General features: G+C 47.5%; 1 protein-coding gene across 11 annotated transcripts in view; it reads left to right on the forward strand.

The window, feature by feature from the left end:
- Positions 1-1231: 1231 nt before the first annotated feature.
- The window catches only part of ptpdc1a (protein tyrosine phosphatase domain containing 1a), a 196380-nt gene continuing 180011 nt past the window's right edge, over positions 1232-17600 (forward strand). For 10 of the 11 annotated variants that reach the window (XM_070895334.1, XM_070895336.1, XM_070895337.1 and 7 more), the window contains exon 1: positions 1232-1383. The gene's annotated coding sequence lies outside the window, so the exon portion shown is untranslated. The remainder of the gene's footprint in view (positions 1384-17600) is intronic. The other variant, XM_070895331.1, reaches the window with a different exon arrangement.

Raw genomic sequence — 17600 nt, forward strand, 5'->3', positions numbered from 1 at the left:
TCACCCAGAGGGTGGTGGGGCTCTGGAGCTCACTGACTGAAAGGGTGGTAGAGGCAGAAACCCTTGCCACATTTAAAAAGTACTTGGATGTGCACTTAAAGTGACGTAAACTACAAGGCTACGGACCAAGAGCTGGAAAGTGGGATTAGGCTGGATAGCTCTTGGTCAGCCGGCACGGACATGATGGGCCGAATGGCCTCCTTCTGTGCTGTAAATTGCTATGATTCTATGATATGATACTTCCTCCTCCAGAGTCAAGGCTCACCTGATTCCAGATTTACAGTGCAAGTTTAGCATTGATGCAAAGTGGAAATTATTTTGCACCAATCTAAATTTACAGTATAACTATATCCAAAGTGTGCATTTGTACCTCATTATAAAGCTTCAGCTCTGTTCTAGTTAGGTGGTATTTTCACTTTTTAAATTGCTTCTGTATATTGTCGTCACATTCCATTTACAGTGTCGAGATCAATTGTAGCAGTTTCATGTTTCATGCCACCCAAAAGCCTACTTAGCTTCTACCTGAATGGAACTTTAAATATCCTGATTAGGAAAGTTCTACGCATGCCTGGGTACGTGCATGGGCAGAGCTACCTCTTAAAAGCTAGACATTTAAATGTTGAGAGAACAGGGCAGAGAGAATCTTTGTTCTCTAAACATCTAAAGTAAGGTCAGGTCAGGTAGGTTTACAAACTGTCCAGGAGGTAGACCCCGAAGAATTTTGCATAACAGGTGTGGTGCTACCCTGGACTTACACTCCATGCATTATTCACACCTCCGAGTAGTCCCACTCCAGACTCTGGATTGACACAGTCAGTTTAGTCAGTGTCTGTGAAAATGCTAAAATGACACTGATGCTAAATCTCAGTGTAAAGACACCCTGAAAATGAGCCTATTGTCACTTCTGGGTCCCTTTCAAGGTTCTCTGCTAATTCAATTCCCTTCAATTGCATACCTTTGGTGCTCGTTCTTTCTCCCAACATGTCCAGTACTCTGCATTTGTCAGCACGAATTGTAATTTGCTATATGTATAGCTGATGTAAATTTGGCAAACGTTAACTGCATCTTCCTAGATTAGTGGCTGATACAGATGTTGTGGGGTGGTTGTGATTTGCATGTATATACACACACTTACCCTGTGCCCTGTCAGGTCACTGTGGAAGTGAGGTGCAGTGCCCGCAGTGCCGAGCCGCCCCGTCCCGCCCCTCCAGCGCTCGGTCACGTGACGCGAGCCGGCTCCAGCCCCGAGTGCGGTGGGACCGGCTCCCGAAGCCATTCGGCCGCAGCTCCGGCCCTGCCACAACCAGTAAAAAGGGGGCGGCAGCGGCTTCGAGGTGATCATCCTCCTTGGAATAACGGTGAGGGAGAAGCGGTAGTTGGAAGGTAAGCCGATGGCGGGGGTGTGACTGACTGGAGGGTCGGTGCCATCGCCGGAGAGCAACGGTTCTCATCATGTCCCTGCTGCCCGAATGATAGCCGGCGCGGCCCCCTTCACTGGGCCAGCCCGCACAGCAAGGCCCGCCGGGCAGTCGCACGCCTTTGCTTTTGAATGGGAGGCCTGGCGTGTGTGTGTATGTATTTATTCTTCTAGCATGTTGCCATGCCGCTTGTACCTTTAAGGCCGACCCGAGTCGGTTGCCGCATGTTCAAAACACTGCCATTCGTGATTCTCCCCTCCAGAGGTTTCCGCCGCCGTGCCAGACACAGACAGCTCTTTGTTTTACCCGTTTAGTTCAATAAGTTGTGTGTTGCACTTTTGTAGTTAAATGAGATGATGGTCGAGCCAGAGCTGAGTCGAGACAAATCTAGTTTTAAAAAAAATGCTTTATTTCCAAGTTGCAGCTTCATCAGAAGTAGCACCAATATTGTAGTGCAAGTTGGACCTTTTCGTGTTTATTATCTCTGAGCAGGTGATTTTTTTTGCTTATGGAAATGGAACACAAAACTGCACAATAGCTAGTTGTAAACACAGCTGCATTATGTGTATTAATGGAATATTTATAACGAGGAAACCTGAGAGGTCTCTTCTGTATTTCATGAGTATGTTAAAAGGCGCATTACTCCAGTGTTATATTTCAATTCTAAAAATAAACTTTCAGTTCCTTTAACTGTTATTTGATGTAAAACTTTAATTAGCTGCTTGCTGCCATCCTGAAATTGGCACCCACATGAATGCCTGACTGCTGGCAGTAAATATATACACAAGGCAAACTTTTACTGCTGTTCTCTCTGCAATTGGAAGATTGTTTTGTGAAATATTTCATGATTTAAAAACAGTTATCAGGTTATTCATCAACAGTTTGACAGAAAAACCATGAAAATTTAAGAGGCGAAGAAAAATAACCAAAATAATAAGTGTTACTTTGATCAATGAAAACATATTAATTTCTGTTATTTCCTAATGGGACCTGTATACACTGACCCTGTTGTCACTGGATGGGGATCAGGAGTGGGCATCTTGGCTGATTAACACACCCGAGTCATGGAGTATTGAGGATGGTTGTACCTCTGCCATTTGTCAGCTGAGATAAGGTGAACTTACTTGGCACAAATCAGAGATCAAATGTGGAGATTCCAGATCTGTAGCTCAGTATCACACAAATACATAAAAAAAAAAGTAAGGGCAGAGATCTGGAAGCTTGATACTGTATTCAGAGATGAATCTTTTATATGCAGGTGCATGTGGACATTTGCAAACTTCAAAAGTGCTTAAGCTTCAATGTTTTCAGTGCCGTTAACTTATAAGAAAGTTAAGTCATCCTCAGTTGTGGAGTATATACACCACATCTCTTTTTTTTGGTGCTGCAGCCTTTACCCAATGATTTAAAAAAAAAAGAAAAGTGGTTATTTCATCTACTTAATATCTGAGCTCCTCCAATTCTGGCTTCTTGTGCATCCCTGATTTTAATCGCTCCACCATTGGCTTCCGTGCCTTAAGCTGCCTAGATCCTAAACTCTGAAATTCCCTCCCTAAACCTCTCTGCCTCGCTATCTCTCTTTCCTCCTTTAAGATGCTCCTTGAAAGAAAGATTTGGATTTATATAGTGCCTTTCACGACTACCGGACGTCTCAAAGAGCTTTACAGCCAATTAAGTACTTTTTGGAATGTAGTCATTTATAATGTGGGAAACGTGGCAGTCAATTTACGCACAGCATAATCCCACAAACAGCAATGTGATAATGAACAGATAATCTTTTGTTATGTTGATTGCGGGATAAATATTGGCCAGGACACCGAGGATAACTCCTCTGCTCTTCTTCGAAAAAGTACATTGGGATCGTTTACGTCCACTTGAGAGAGCAGACGGGACCTCGGTGTAACGTCTCATCCGAAAGACGGCATATCTGACAGTGCAGCACTCCCTCAGTACTGCACTGGAGTGTCAGCCTATATTTTTTTGTGCTCGTCCCTGGAGTGGGACTTGAACCCACAATCTTCTGACTCTGAGGCAAGTGTGCTACCCGCTAATCTGCGGCTGACAGCTACCTCTTCAAACCTACCTCTTTGACCAAGCCTTTGGTCACCTGCCCTAATATCTCCTTATGTGGCTCAGTGTGAAATCTTCTTTGATAATTTCTTTGATGAGCCTTGGGATGCTTTACTATGTTAAAGGTGCTATATAAATACAAATTGTTGTGATGTGGACTGTTGCAGGCATGTTTAGTATATCAGCACTTCAGTTCACATAAAACATCTCTTTCTCTTTGGTGTTGTGTGCCCCATCCTGCACATTTGTTTAGTTTTAATTCAGGTTAGAGGTTGCCACTAATTTTTCATTAAAATTAAATCCTTGGCTCTGCGGCCCCACTGATCAGTGGAATGGCTCATCTAATGACAGCTGTTAGATCCTGAAAGCATTAGATATAGCTGTGCCCATGGTCTGGAAGCTGTGATTCATGTTGCACGCCAATCTGTCCATATAACCTCCGGAGCTGCGGTCTGTGCTTCCATGGAATTGGATGCCACAGTTTGGCCTCTGGCTGCCTCTTATCTGGGGACCTGCCGCACAGTTTGATGCAGTTACCACTTGCTGCATTGGTACCCGCAAGGGAAACAAATCTTCTGAGATATCGCAAAGGAGATCTGTAGACTGGACAGTGACACCTGTCAGCTGCTGCACATCGTGAGAGATTGTCCTCGGAGCCTACATGTAGATATGATATTTCTCAAATATCCTTTTCAGGCAAGTACCCATGAGTTTTGGTTACACAACTCTGAAGCCATAGGCAGCTGTCTCGTCTGCCTCTGCTGGGAAGAGGGAAGACCCCCTGGATCCCTGTGCTCGGCGAATTACCTGGTACCAATTCTTCACTAGCACTATCTAATTCCCCACTGTCTGAAAGTCTGGTGCCTGGGGATGAAGAATATGATGGTGCCCAGCAGTGTTCCCTTTTAATTTTTGGGGGGGTGCATGGCCTCTTTAAGGGGCTGTGTGGCCCATTCAAAATACTGCGCATGCACGGTTTTTCCAATTTGAAAGCCGGTGAGCCGGCTGCGCAGGAGTTGCAGAGTGCTGCGCAGCTTAAAGGGAACATTGCTGCCCAGATGGGCGATAACAAAAGAGAGAGTGTGGGGAGTGTGTTACCTCGCCACCTCTGGTTAAATCGTTGAATTTCTTTTGCCACTCTTCTGCAGTCTTGGGAGTGAGGAAGTTGGCAGTCATTGCCACTGCCACCGACCTCCACATGACACCACTGAAGTTCCTGGCCAGCTTGGCGGAGTTTGTGCTCTCTGCTTTTGGTCTCGTCCAGGAGGACTTGGAGAAATAGAAGTTCTATGCCCTTTCTTTGGCTGTGTCCATGCCCTGCTGCCCTCTGGGCACAGATGGGATTTGATTGGTCATATTGCTGGCAAAATATAATCAAGACATTGGTGAGAAATGCATTGAAGTGATTTGAGGGAGAAATGAGAGAGCCCGTGTTTGTGACTTACCTATTTGTCTTCCAGCCGTGATGATGTGTGCAAGCTGAACAGCACTTTTAAAAGGCTGCACAGAAATATCCTGGAGGCTCAGATGCTCACACCTTTTTTATTTTAAAGATGCAGCACTGATGTAAATCACATTGAGGAAATTCTGGCCCTGTATCTCTGCTTGTCTCCTATAATTATCTGTGTCTCTTGTACACTTCAGTTGTCATTCTGTATCTCTGGGTTTATCTGTGACTCTGTCACGCTTTCCCTTTTGACAAGAGGGAAAGAATGAGTGTGTCACAGATTACTGGACTAGGAGTCCAGAGGCCTGGGTGAACAATCTGAAGACATGAGTTCAAATCCCACCATGGCAGATTATGAATTTGAATTCAGTTTTTAAAAAAAAAATACAATTTAATAAATCCTGGAATAAAAAAGCTGGTATCAGAAGTGATGATCATGAAGCTATCAGGTTGTTGTAAAAACCCAACTGGTTCACTAATATCCTTTTTTTAGGGATGGAAACCTGCTGTCCTTACCTGGTCGGGCCTATATGTGACTCCAGACACACAGCAATGTGGTTGACTCTTAATTGCCCTCTGAAATGACCTAGCAAGTCACTCAGTTGTACCAAACCATGACAAAGAAGTATAACGAGAGTAAAACCGGACAGACCACTCTACTTCAACCTTGGCATTGGATTCAGATACGACAAAGGCACACCCAGCCCAGACGCTCCTGCAAAGTCCTTCTCACTATCCTCTGGAGACTTGTGACAAAGTTGGGAGAGCTGTCCTCCAGACTAGTTAAGCAATTGCCTGACATAATCATACACTCAGAATTGTACCTAATAGCCAATGTCCCAGACCGTTCCATCACCATCCCTGGATATGTCCTGTCCCACCAGCAGGATAGACCCTCCAGAAGTGGAGGGCATACAGTTGGGATGGAGTGGCCGTGGGAGTCCTCAATATTGACTCTTATGAAGTCTCATGGCATTAGATATAACATGGGCAAGGAAACCTCCTGCTGATTACCACCCTCCCTCAGCTGATGAGTCAGTACCTCCATGTTGAACACCATTTGGAAGAATCACTGAGGGTAGCAAGGGAGCAGAATGTATTCTGGGTGGGGGACTTCAATGTCCATTAAGAGTGACTCAGTAATACCACTACTGATAGACCTGGCCAAGTCCTGAAGGACATAGATGCCACATTCAGTCATGAATGGTGGTGGACAATTAAACAACTAATGAGGAGGAGGCGCTATGATCTTCCCCATCCTCCAGGCTGGCAGAACCCAGAGCGTGAGTGCAAAAGTCAAGGCGTTCGCAACCATCTTCAGCCAGAAGTGTCAAGTGAATGATCCTTCTCGGCCTCCTCCGAAGGTCCCCACCATCACAGATGCCAATCTTCAGCTAATTCAATTCACTCCATGAGTGCACTGGACACACCAAAGGCAATGGACCCCAACATCATCCTGGCTGTAGTGCTGAACACCTGTGCTCCAGAACTAGCTGCTCCTCTAGCCAAGCTTTTCCAGTATAACTACAACACTGGTATCTGTCCAACAGTATGGATAATTGTCTAGGTTTGTCCTGTCCACAAGGTGCAGGACAAATCCAATCTAGCCAATTACTGCTCCATCAGCCTACTCTCAATCATCAGCAAAGTGATGGACGGTATCGTCGACAGTGCTATCAAGTGGCACCTACTCGCCAATAACATGCTCACTGATACTCCGTTTGGGTTCTGACAGGATCACTCGGCATAGACCTCATTACAGCCTTGGTCCAAACACAGACAAAAGAGCTGAGTTCCAGAGATGAGCTGAGTTCCAGGCCTTGACAACAAGCCAGCAATTGACCGCGTGTGGCACCAAGGAACCCTACTAAAACTGAAGTCAATGGGGATCAGGGGAAAACTCCACTGGTTTGAGTCATACACACAGGTGAGGTTCACATACATAACAGGTAAGACTTGCCACCAGAGGGTACACTTGTGGGAGACCTCTGGGTCACCTGTGTACCCTGCTGCAAGCAGGTATAAAAGGCAGGCCACACGTTGCTGCCTCACTTTGGAATTATATTAAACAGACCAAGGTCACACTGGTTTAAGTTTACAACACAGCCTCATGGAGTTATTCTAAACATCATAACTGGCAACGAGTTACAGATCATGAACTTTCAAGCGGAAATGGCTGCCGTTGGTATTCTAGTGAAATTTACAGAGGATGATGATTGGGAAGGCTTCGTTGAGCACCTTGGCCAGTACTTTGTGGCCAACGAATTGGACACGGCTGAAACAGAGATCAAGTGCAGGGCGATTCTCCTCACCATATGTGGGTCATCGGTATATGGCCTCCTTAAGAACTTGCTGGCACTGGCCAAACTAATGGACAAATCGTATGCAGAGCTGTGCATGCTGGCTAAGGAGCATCTCAAGCCAAAGGAGAGCATCGTGATGGCCAGGTACCGCTTTTACACGAGAGCCAGAACGTGGTGAGTTTCATCGCTGACCTTAGACGCCTTGCGGGGCAGTGCGACTTTGCAGAATCCTTGGGGGAAACGTTGCGGGACTTTTTCGTGCTTGCAATTGGCCATGAGGGCATCCTTCGCAAGCTACTGTCTGCCGAATCCCTGGATCTGAGCAAGGCCATCACGATAGCCCAGGCCTTCATATCCACGAGCGACAACACGAAGCAGATATCTTCTCAGAATCGAGGCTCCCCGGCAAGTACTGTGCTTAAAATAATGCCTTCAGCAGGCAGGACTGTACACGATAGGGCCCACACGGCCCCAGAGGCCAGGCCTAGGATGACTCTGAGGCCGCTGGGGAGTGCTAATGTGAATCCATTATCGCCATGCTGGCGCTGCAGGGGACGTCACCGAGCCCATCAATGTCATTTCGAGCACTACGTGTGCAGGGGCTGTGGAACAATGGGGCACCACCAGCGATTGTGCAAGCGACCTCAGACTCTCTACGTGGCAAAGTCAGCAGAGAGCGACCGATCCAGCGTGGATGACGCTGAAAGAGCAGGAGAGACAACTCAGCCAGAGGATGAGAAGGAAGTGTATGGGCTACACACCTTCCCCACCAAAAGCCCTCCAATAATGTTAAAAGTCAAACGTAACAGCATTCCAGTCTCCATGGAACTGGACACTGGAGCAAGCCAATCGATTGAGCCAGAAGGCCTTTTGAGAAACAGTGGAGTAACAAGGCACAGAGGCCAAAACTGAGCCCGATTCACACTATACTGCGCACTTACACCAAAGAACGCATACCTGTTATCGGCAGTGAAAGTATCATATGACAGAATGGTGCATGATTTACCAGGCGATGGCCCTACGCTGTTCGGCAGGAGCTGGCTAGGCAAGATCCAGTGGAACTGGGATGACATCAAAGCCCTGTCCTCGGTGGATGACGACCCGTGCGCCCAGGTGCTAAACAAATTCCCGGCGTTATTTGAGCCAGGCATCGGCAACTTCACAGGCGCCAAAGTGCAGATCCACCTTGTTCCTGGGGCATGGCCTGTTCATCACCAGGCCTGAGCAGTCCCATATATGATGCGAGAGAAAGTCGAAATCGAGCTGGACAGACTTCAATGAGAGGGAATCATATCGCCAGTCAAGTTCAATGAGTGGGCCAGTCCAATCGTGCCGGTGCTAAAGAGCGATGGGACGGTCAGAATCTGCAGGGACTACAAGGTGACGATCAACCGAGTCTCGTTGCAGGACCAGTACCCACTACCCAAAGCGGAGGACTTATTCGCAACGCTAGCAGGGGGAAAGTCATTCACCAAGCTAGACCTCACCTCCGCTTACATGACGCAGGAGCTGGCTGTACCGTCGAAGAAGTTGATGTGCATCAACACTCTCAAAGGACTGTTTGTGTATCACAGATGCCCCTTTGGGATTCGCTCGGCGGCGGCCATCTTCCAGAGGAACATGGAGAGTCTGCTGAAATCGGTTCCATGTACAGTGGTGTTCCAGGACAACACCTTGATCACTGGTCGAAACACCAACGAACACTTGCACAACCTGGAAGAGGTTCTATAGTGACTGGACAGAGTGGGACTCAGGCTGAAACACTCCGTGTGTTTTCCTGGCGCCAGAGGTTGAATTTCTGGAGAGAAAGATTGCGGCTGACGGCATCAGACCCACGGACTCCAAGACTGAAGACAGCAAGAATGCACCCAGACCACAAAACGTGACGGAGCTGCGTTCGTTCCTGTGACTCCTCAACTACTTTGGTAACTTTCTACTGGGGTTGAGCACTTTGCTGGAACCGTTGCATTTGCTGCTACGCATGGGTGACGACTGGGTTTGGGGTAAATCTCGAGACAGCCTTTAACAAGGCCAGAAACCTGCTATGCTCCAACAAATTACTAGTATTGTATGACCCATGTAAATGTTCGGTACTAGCATGTGATACGGGGTCGGGTGTGTTACAGCACAGTTGTATACGTGTTCAGAAGTTTGTCCAAGGCTGAAAGAGCCTATAGTGTGGTTGAGAAAGAAACGCTGGCTTGTGTATACGGGGTTAAGAAAATGCACCAATATCTATTTGGTCTCTGGTTCGAGCTCGAAACCGACCACAAACTGCTCACATCACTGCTCTCAGAAAGCAAAGGTATCAACACCAATGCTTCGTCCTGCATCCAAAGACGGGCACTAACATTGTCTGCATATGATTATGTAATCCGCCACAGACCAGGCACAGAGAACTGCACTGACGCCCTCAGTTGGCTACCATTGCCCACCACGGGGTGGAAATGGCGTAACCCGCAGACTTGCTTCTGGTAATGGATGCCTTTGAGAGCGAGGGGTTGCCCGTCACAACTTGCCAGATCCTCAATGAGAGCTGGTCGGGAGTTCCCGGGGAAATGCAAGACGAAATTAAGCCTTTTCACGGACACAAGGACGAACTGTCAGTCCAATCGGATTGCCTCCTATCGGGAATCGCGTGATTTTGCTCAAAAAGGGCAGGGAAACGTTTATACGCAACCTACACAGTACCCACCCAGGCATAGTCATGATGAAGGCTATCGCCAGGTCTGGTGGCCCAGCATCGACACCGAATTAGTCATGCGTACACCAATGCGACACTTGCTCACAGCTGAGCAACGCACCCAGGGAGGCTCCACTGTGGTCATGGCCCTCCAAACCATGGTCGAGGGTTCACGTAGACTTCGCTGGCCCCTTTCTAGGGAAGATGTTTCTAGTAGCAGTGGACGCTTACTCAAAATGGATTGAATGTGTAATGTCATCATGTACGTCCACTGCCACCATTGAAAGCCTCTGGGCCATGTTCACCACCTATGGGTTACCTGACATCCTTGTCAGTGACAATGGACCATATTTCTCCAGCTCGGAATTCAATGAATTCATGACCCGCAATGGCATCCAGCATGTCAGGTCTTCCCCATTTAAACCCGCATCCAACGGCCAAGCGGAACGGGCAGAGCTTTAGACGTGTAACGGACGGCTCCTTGCAGGCCCGGTTATCCAGGGTCCTGCTCAGCTACCGGACGCGCCCCCACTTGCTCACCGGGGTTCCCCCTGCAGAATTGTTAATGAAGAGAGCACTCAAAACCAGGCTCTCCTTAGTCCACCCGGATCTCAATGATCATGTAGAAACCTGGCGGCACAGGCATAACGTATACCACGATCACGTGGCAGTCTCGCATGACATTGAAGTCAGTGACCCGGTGTTCTAAATTACGGTCATGGTCCCAAGTGGATTGCTGACACTGTCTTAGCCAAGGAGGGGAATAGAGTGTTTATTGTGAAATTGTTGAATGGGCTACATGCAGAAAGCACTTGAATCAAACCAAACTGCGATTCATGGAGTACCAAGAACAGTTTGAGGAAGACCCCACCATCTATGGTCCACCAACACATATCCAACCAGCAATTGACCTCGCTGTCAACCACGAGAATGAACCCACCTTGCCCGACAGTCCGACCAGACCAGTCGAGCTGCCGTGCAGCGATGACCCGACCAACTCACCCATGCCAGAATGTCAACTCAGGCGATCGACCAGGGAACGCAGACCGCCAGATCGTCTCAACCTGTAAATAACTTGTACTTGAGACTTTGGGGGGAAGTGATGTTATGTATGTGAATCTCTCCTATGTGTAAGACTTGCCACCAGAGGGCACACTTGTGGGAGACCTATGGGTTACCGGTGTGTACCCTGGTGCAAGCAGGTATAAAAGGCAGGCCACCACGTTGCTGCCTCACTTTGGAGTTATGTTAAACAGACCAAGGACACCATGGTTTAAGTTTACAACACAGCCTCATCGATAAGATATACTGCAGCAACTTCCATACCCGTGACGTCTACTATCTAGAAGGACGAGCGCAGCAGGTGCATGAGAACACCACTACCTCCAAGTCTCATCATCCTGACTTGGACATATATTGCCGTTTCTTTATCGCTGCTGGGTTAAAATCTGGAGCTGTCTTAAACAGCACTGTGGGAGTACTGTCACCACACGGACTGCAGTGGTTCAAGAAGGTGATTCACCACCACATTCTCCAGGGCAACTAGGGATGGGCAATTCATGCTGGCCTTGCTGGAAATGCCCACATTCTGTGAATGAATGAATAATTAAAAAGAAACGGATGGCAGTGCTGCACTGCAGAGGAGGTCAGAGAGCAGGGTGTTGTGAAGGGAGTGCAGGGCTGGAGGAGATTGCAGAGACTAGGTGGAGTAAGGCCATGGAGGAGTTATAGATCAAGACAAGTATCTTAAATGGGCGGCATTGGAGGACCAGCAAGGATAGGAGTGATGAGCAAACAGTACATAGTGTGGGTCAGGATATATATGCAGCCGAGTTTTGGACAGTTGGGAATCTATGGAGGGTGGAGAATGGGTGGCCAGCAAGCAGAGCATTGAACTAGTAAGGGTCAGAAGATTGGGCAAGGGAGAAATGGGGGACTGGGGTGTATGCATGAGAGAGAGGTATCGAGGTACGTGCAAGAGGGAGAGAAATGGATGGATGCATATGAGACGAGGTCTCAATGAGTGAATGTGAATGTGAATGTGACCGGCAGAGCTATGCAGTCCCACAGCCCACAGTTCTAAGCACTGTAGCTCTACTGCACCTAATCTGTAATGGCAACCTATGGGAGGAGGAAACCCCATGGTGCATCCTAGTATCTGAATGTCAGAGTAGGAGCTGATGTGTTTAGAAGCCTCTTCAGCCAAAAGTGCTAAATGGATGATCCTAATTGGCGGCCTCGTCATTAGATGCCACTGTCCATAGATGCCACTGTTCAGTCAATTTGGTTCACTCTACATGACATTAAGGGCCCAAGTTTCCACATGATTTGCGCCTGATTTTTAGGAGCAACTGGTGGAGAACGGACTATCTTAGAAATAGCAATTCTCCACTTTTTTTTTTCTGCAGTTCTAGTCAGGTAGAACAGTTCTACTTTGGAACAGAATTTTTTCTTCAAAAGGGGGCGTGTCCGGCCACTGACGCCTGATTTGAAAGTTTCCACAGTGAAAACGTACTCCAAACTAAAGTAGAATGGAGCCAGTGAAGATTTTTGTAGAACTGAAAAAACCTGTTCTACACATTAAAAAATCAGGCGCAGGTTACAAATTAGGCGTCCAGAACGAGGTGGGGGAGGTGGGAGAAGGGAACTCATTAAATTCTACAATAAATCCTTTATTTATATTTCTACAAATATTATACAAATAAATCCAACCTGAATAAACATTTATAAGCCAAGAAAAGATTAAATAAACCATCTTCCTACCTGTGTGAAAGTGCTTCAGCCAGGGAGAATTCTGCAGCCGTTCGTGCCGCTGAGCGGGAGGGGGAGGGGAAGGGGGAGGGGGGAGTGTTCATGTCGAGGGGGAGGGAGGGGGGAGGAGGGGGGGAGGGGGAGGGAGGGGAGGAGAGAGGGAGAGGAGAGGGGGGGAGAGGGAGAGGAGAGGAGGGGAGGGGGAGAGGAGGGGAGGAGGGAGAGAGAGGAGGGGGGGGAGGGAGAGAGAGGAGGGGGGGGAGGGGGGGAGAGGAGGAGGAGGGGGGGAGGGAGGGGAGGGAGAGGAGGAGGAGGGAGAGGAGGAGGGAGAGAGAGGGGAGAGAGGGGAGGGGGAGAGAGACCGACCGACCCACCCGGAGGGGGGAGCGGGTGTCGGGTCCGGTCGGGGGTGGGGGGGGGGAAAGCGGGAGCTGTCCGTGGGAGGAGCCTTATTCACGCAGCCCCAGTGAGGCCATTCAGCCAGGGCTAGGGGCTGCGTGCTTCGGGCCCCTCCCACACAGTTCGGCGCCTGGAGCTACTGCACTTGCGTACCCACTGTAGCACGCATGTGCAGAGGTCCTGGCACTGTTTTCAGCGCAGGGACCTGGCTCTGCCCCCCACAGCTCGTGCTGGCTGCGCCGAGGGCCAGAGGACCTGCAAGTAGGTGGAGAATACCGAGGATTTTTTTAGGCGCGAAAAACGGGCGTCCGTTTTTTTTCTTGTGGAAACTTGGGCCCTAAGAGTGGGCACAGTAAAAGCCTATGGACCTTGCATGCTGTGTTGAAGACCTGCTCACTAGAATGAGGTCCACCCTTTGACTCTCCATCGCAAACCTTCTCTTTCTCTTCCCCTCCCCCCACCCGACATCTGCCCAAGAGATGGTATTTGCCTGTGATGTGGAAAATTGCCTAGGTATGTTTTGTCCCGAAACATTGGATAACTTTAATTCAGCCAATTACCACCTCATCAACCTCTTCCCAATCATTAGCAAAGTAATGGAAGGAGTCATCAACAGTGCCATGAGGCAGCACCTATCCATCAATAAGATCTTTGACACTCTGTTTGGGTTCCAACAGAACAAGGTGCGGTAGTGTAGTGGTTATATTATTGGCTGAGTAATTCAGAGGCCTGGACGACTAATCCAGAAAATGAGTTCAAATCCCACCGTGACAGTTTGAGAATTTGAATTCCGTTTATATTTAAAAAAAAATAAATGTGGAAATTGAAAAGCTGGTATCAATAAAAATGACCATGTCACAAAAACTCAACTGGTTCACTCATCATCTTTACGGATGGAAAACTGCTGTTTTTACCCAGTCTGGCCTGTATACGATTACAGTCACACACATGTGGTTGACTCCTTTCTGCTCATAAAGTAGCCTAGCAAGCCACTCTGTAATATCAAACTGCTTCAGGGCAGCTATGGATGGGCAGTAAATGCCAGCGATGCCCACATCCTGGGATAGAATTAAATGAAAGAAACGCATGGCTCCAGACCTCATTAGAGACTCTATGCCGGCATGGACGCAAGAGCTGAATGCCAGATGCGTGTGAGAATAGCTGCTCTTGACATTAAAGCAGCATTCAACCGAATACGGCACCAGGGAGCCCTAGTGAAACTAAGGTCAAAGAGTGGTCCAAGGGAATCCTTCCAGTGACTGGATTCAGACCTGATGCACAGGAAAATGGTTGTGGTGGTCGGAGTCCAGTTATTGCTGCCTCAGGACATGGATGCATAGGAGTTATGGCAGCATCTTCAGCTGCTTCATTAATGACCTTCACTCCAGCAGCTCAGGAGTGAGTCTGCTTGCTGATGATTCCACAGTATTCAGCACTATTTACAACTTCTCCAATTAAGGTTGCAGCACATGCTGAACTACAATGGGACCTGGATAACCTCTAGACCTGGGCTGACGAGTGGGAGGTAATATTGTGCCACGTAAAGGCCAGGCAAGACCATCTTCAAGAAAAAGTCCAACCACTTTCCTGACCTTCAGTAGCATCACCTGTGCCACTTTGTCCAACATCAACATCCAAGAAGTCATCATTGACCAGAAGCTTAACTGGGCCAGCCATATGTACACAGTGGCTACAAGAAAAGGGCAGAGGTTCAACTCCTGACACCTCACAGCCTCTCTACCATTTGTAAGACTGAATTCAGGACTGTGATGGAATACTCACCACTTGTTGGTGGACGCAGACACAACAGCACTCTGGGTGAATATTGTGCAGAACGGAGCAGTTCACATGATTGGCGCCCCTGTCATTGTACGCCAAATGATAAATTTTCATCTGCGACCTATTGTGCACCTGCCAGACACAGCATACCTGAGGTGCGCTGCGTCTGTCAGAGTAGGGGTTGGACTTGCATTATCTGGCTGAGTAATTTGTATTCAGGCACCTAAATGATGTAGGCTAGCTCACTGGCTGGGCCTTGTGCTGGAAAGAGATCTGCAGATACACTCGTGGCCACTTGGCCTTGAGGGCTTTAAGAAGGCTATAATGCCCAAATATTCCGTGGAAGGAAAGTACCTTGCCATGATTCTCCATTTGTCTTGTTAGATCTTCAGAAATGGCAGACCAATTGAACAAATACTTTGGTTCTGTCTTCACGAAGGAAGACACCCATAACCTTTTCGGAAATACTAGGGGACAGAGGGTCTAGGGAGAAGGAGGAACTGAAGGAAATTTTTATTAATCAGGAAATTATGTTAGGGGAAATTGATGGGATTGAAGACCGATAAATCCTCAGGGCCTGAAAGTCGGCATCTCGGAGTACTCCAGGAAGTGACCCTAGAAATAGTGGATGCATTGGTGATCATTTTCCAGTAGTCTATCGACTCTGGATCAGTTCCTATGGACTGGAGGGTAGCTAATGTAATACCACTTTTTAAGAAAAGAGGAAACGGGAATTATAGACCGGTTAGCCTGACATCAGTGGTGGGGAAAATGTTGGAATCCATTATTAAAGATGTAATAGCAACACATTTGGAAAGCAGTGACAGGATCGGTCCAAGTCAGTATGGATTTATGAAAGGGAAATTATGCTTGACAAATCTTCTAGAATTTTTTGAGGATGTAACTAGTGGAGTGGACAATGGAGAACCAGTGGATGTGGTGTATATGGACTTTCAAAAGGCTTTTGACAAGGTCCCACACAAGAGATTAGTGTGCAAAATTAAAGCACATGGTATTGGGGGTAATGTATTGACGTGGATAGAGAACTGGTTGGCAGACAGGAAGCAAAGAGTAGGAATAAACAGGTCCTTTTCAGACTGGCAGGCAGTGACTAGTGGGGTACCGGAAGGTTCAGTGCTGGGACCCCAGCTATTTACAATATACATTAATGATTTAGACGAAGGAATTGAATGTAATATCTCCAAGTTTGCAGATGACACTAAGCTGGGTGGCAGTCTGAGCTGTGAGGAGGATGCTAAGAGGTTGCAGGGTGACTTGGACCGGTTAGGTGAGCGGGCAAATGCATTGCAGATACAGTATAATGTAGATAAATGAGGTTATCCACTTTGGTGGGAAAAACAGGAAGGCAGAATATTATCTGACTGGTGACAGATTAGTAAAAGGGGAGGTGCAACGAGACCTGGGTGTCAAGGTACATCAGTCATTGAAAGTTGGCATGCAGGTACAGCAGGCGGTGAAGGCAAATGGTATGTTGGCCTTCACAGCGAGAGGATTTGAGTATAGGAGCAAGGAGATATTACTGCAGTTGTACAGGGCCTTGGTGAGGCCACACCTTGAATATTGTGTACAGTTTTGGTCTCCTAATCTGAGGAAGGACATTCTTGCTATTGAGCGAGTGCAGCGAAGGTTCACCAGACTGATTCTCGGATGGCAGGACTGACATATGAAGAAAGACTGGATCGCCTAGGCTTATATTCACTGGAATTTAGAAGAATGAGAGGGGATCTCATAGAACCATGTAAAATTCTGACTGGATTGGACAGGTTAGATGTAGGAAGAATGTTCCCGATATTGGGGAAGTCCAGAACCAGGGGTCACAGTCTAAGGATAAGGGGTAAGCCATTTAGGACTGATATCAGGAGAAACCTCTTCACTCAGAGAATTGTGGAATTCCCTGCCACAGAAAGTTGTTGAGGCCATTTCATTCGATATATTCAAAAGGGAGTTAGATGTGGCCCTTACGGCTAAAGGGATCAAGGGGTATGGCGAGAAAGCAGGAATGGGGTACTGAAGTTGCATGATCAGCCATGATCATATTGAATGGTAGTGCAGACTTGAAGGGCCGAATGGCCTTCTCCCGCATCTATTTTCTATGTTTCTCTGAACAGCCTCCAATGCAAGTACATTTTTCCTTAAATATGGAGACCAAAACTGTACGCAGTACTCTAGGCGTGGCCTTACCAATACCCTGTACAGTTGTAGCAGGACTTCTCTGCTTTTATACTCCATCCCCCTTGCAATAAAGGCCAATATTCCATTTGCCTTCCTGATTACTTGCTGTACCTGCATACTAACATTTTGTGTTTCATGCACCAGGGCCCCCAGGTCTCAGTACTGCATCACTTTGCAATTTTTCTCTCTTTAAATTATAATTTGCTTTTGTATTTTTTTCTGCCAGAGTGGATAACCTCACAATTTCCCACATTATACTCCATCTGCCAAATTTTAGCCCACTCACTTAGCCTGTGGGCAGATCCCTTTGCAGATTTTTTTGTCCTCCTCACAATTTGCTTTCCCACCCATCTTTGTATCATCAGAAAACTTGGCTACATTACACTCTGTCCCTTCATCCAAGTCATTAATATAGATTGTAAATAGTTGAGCACTGATCCCTGCGGCACCCCACTAGTCACTGTTTGCCAACTGCAACATGACCCATTCATCCCGACTCTCTGTTTTCTGTTAGTTAGCCAATCCTCTATCCATGCTAATATATTACCCAACCCCGT

Source organism: Pristiophorus japonicus, chromosome 12 (genome assembly GCF_044704955.1).
Source record: "Pristiophorus japonicus isolate sPriJap1 chromosome 12, sPriJap1.hap1, whole genome shotgun sequence".
NCBI lineage: Eukaryota > Metazoa > Chordata > Chondrichthyes > Pristiophoridae > Pristiophorus > Pristiophorus japonicus.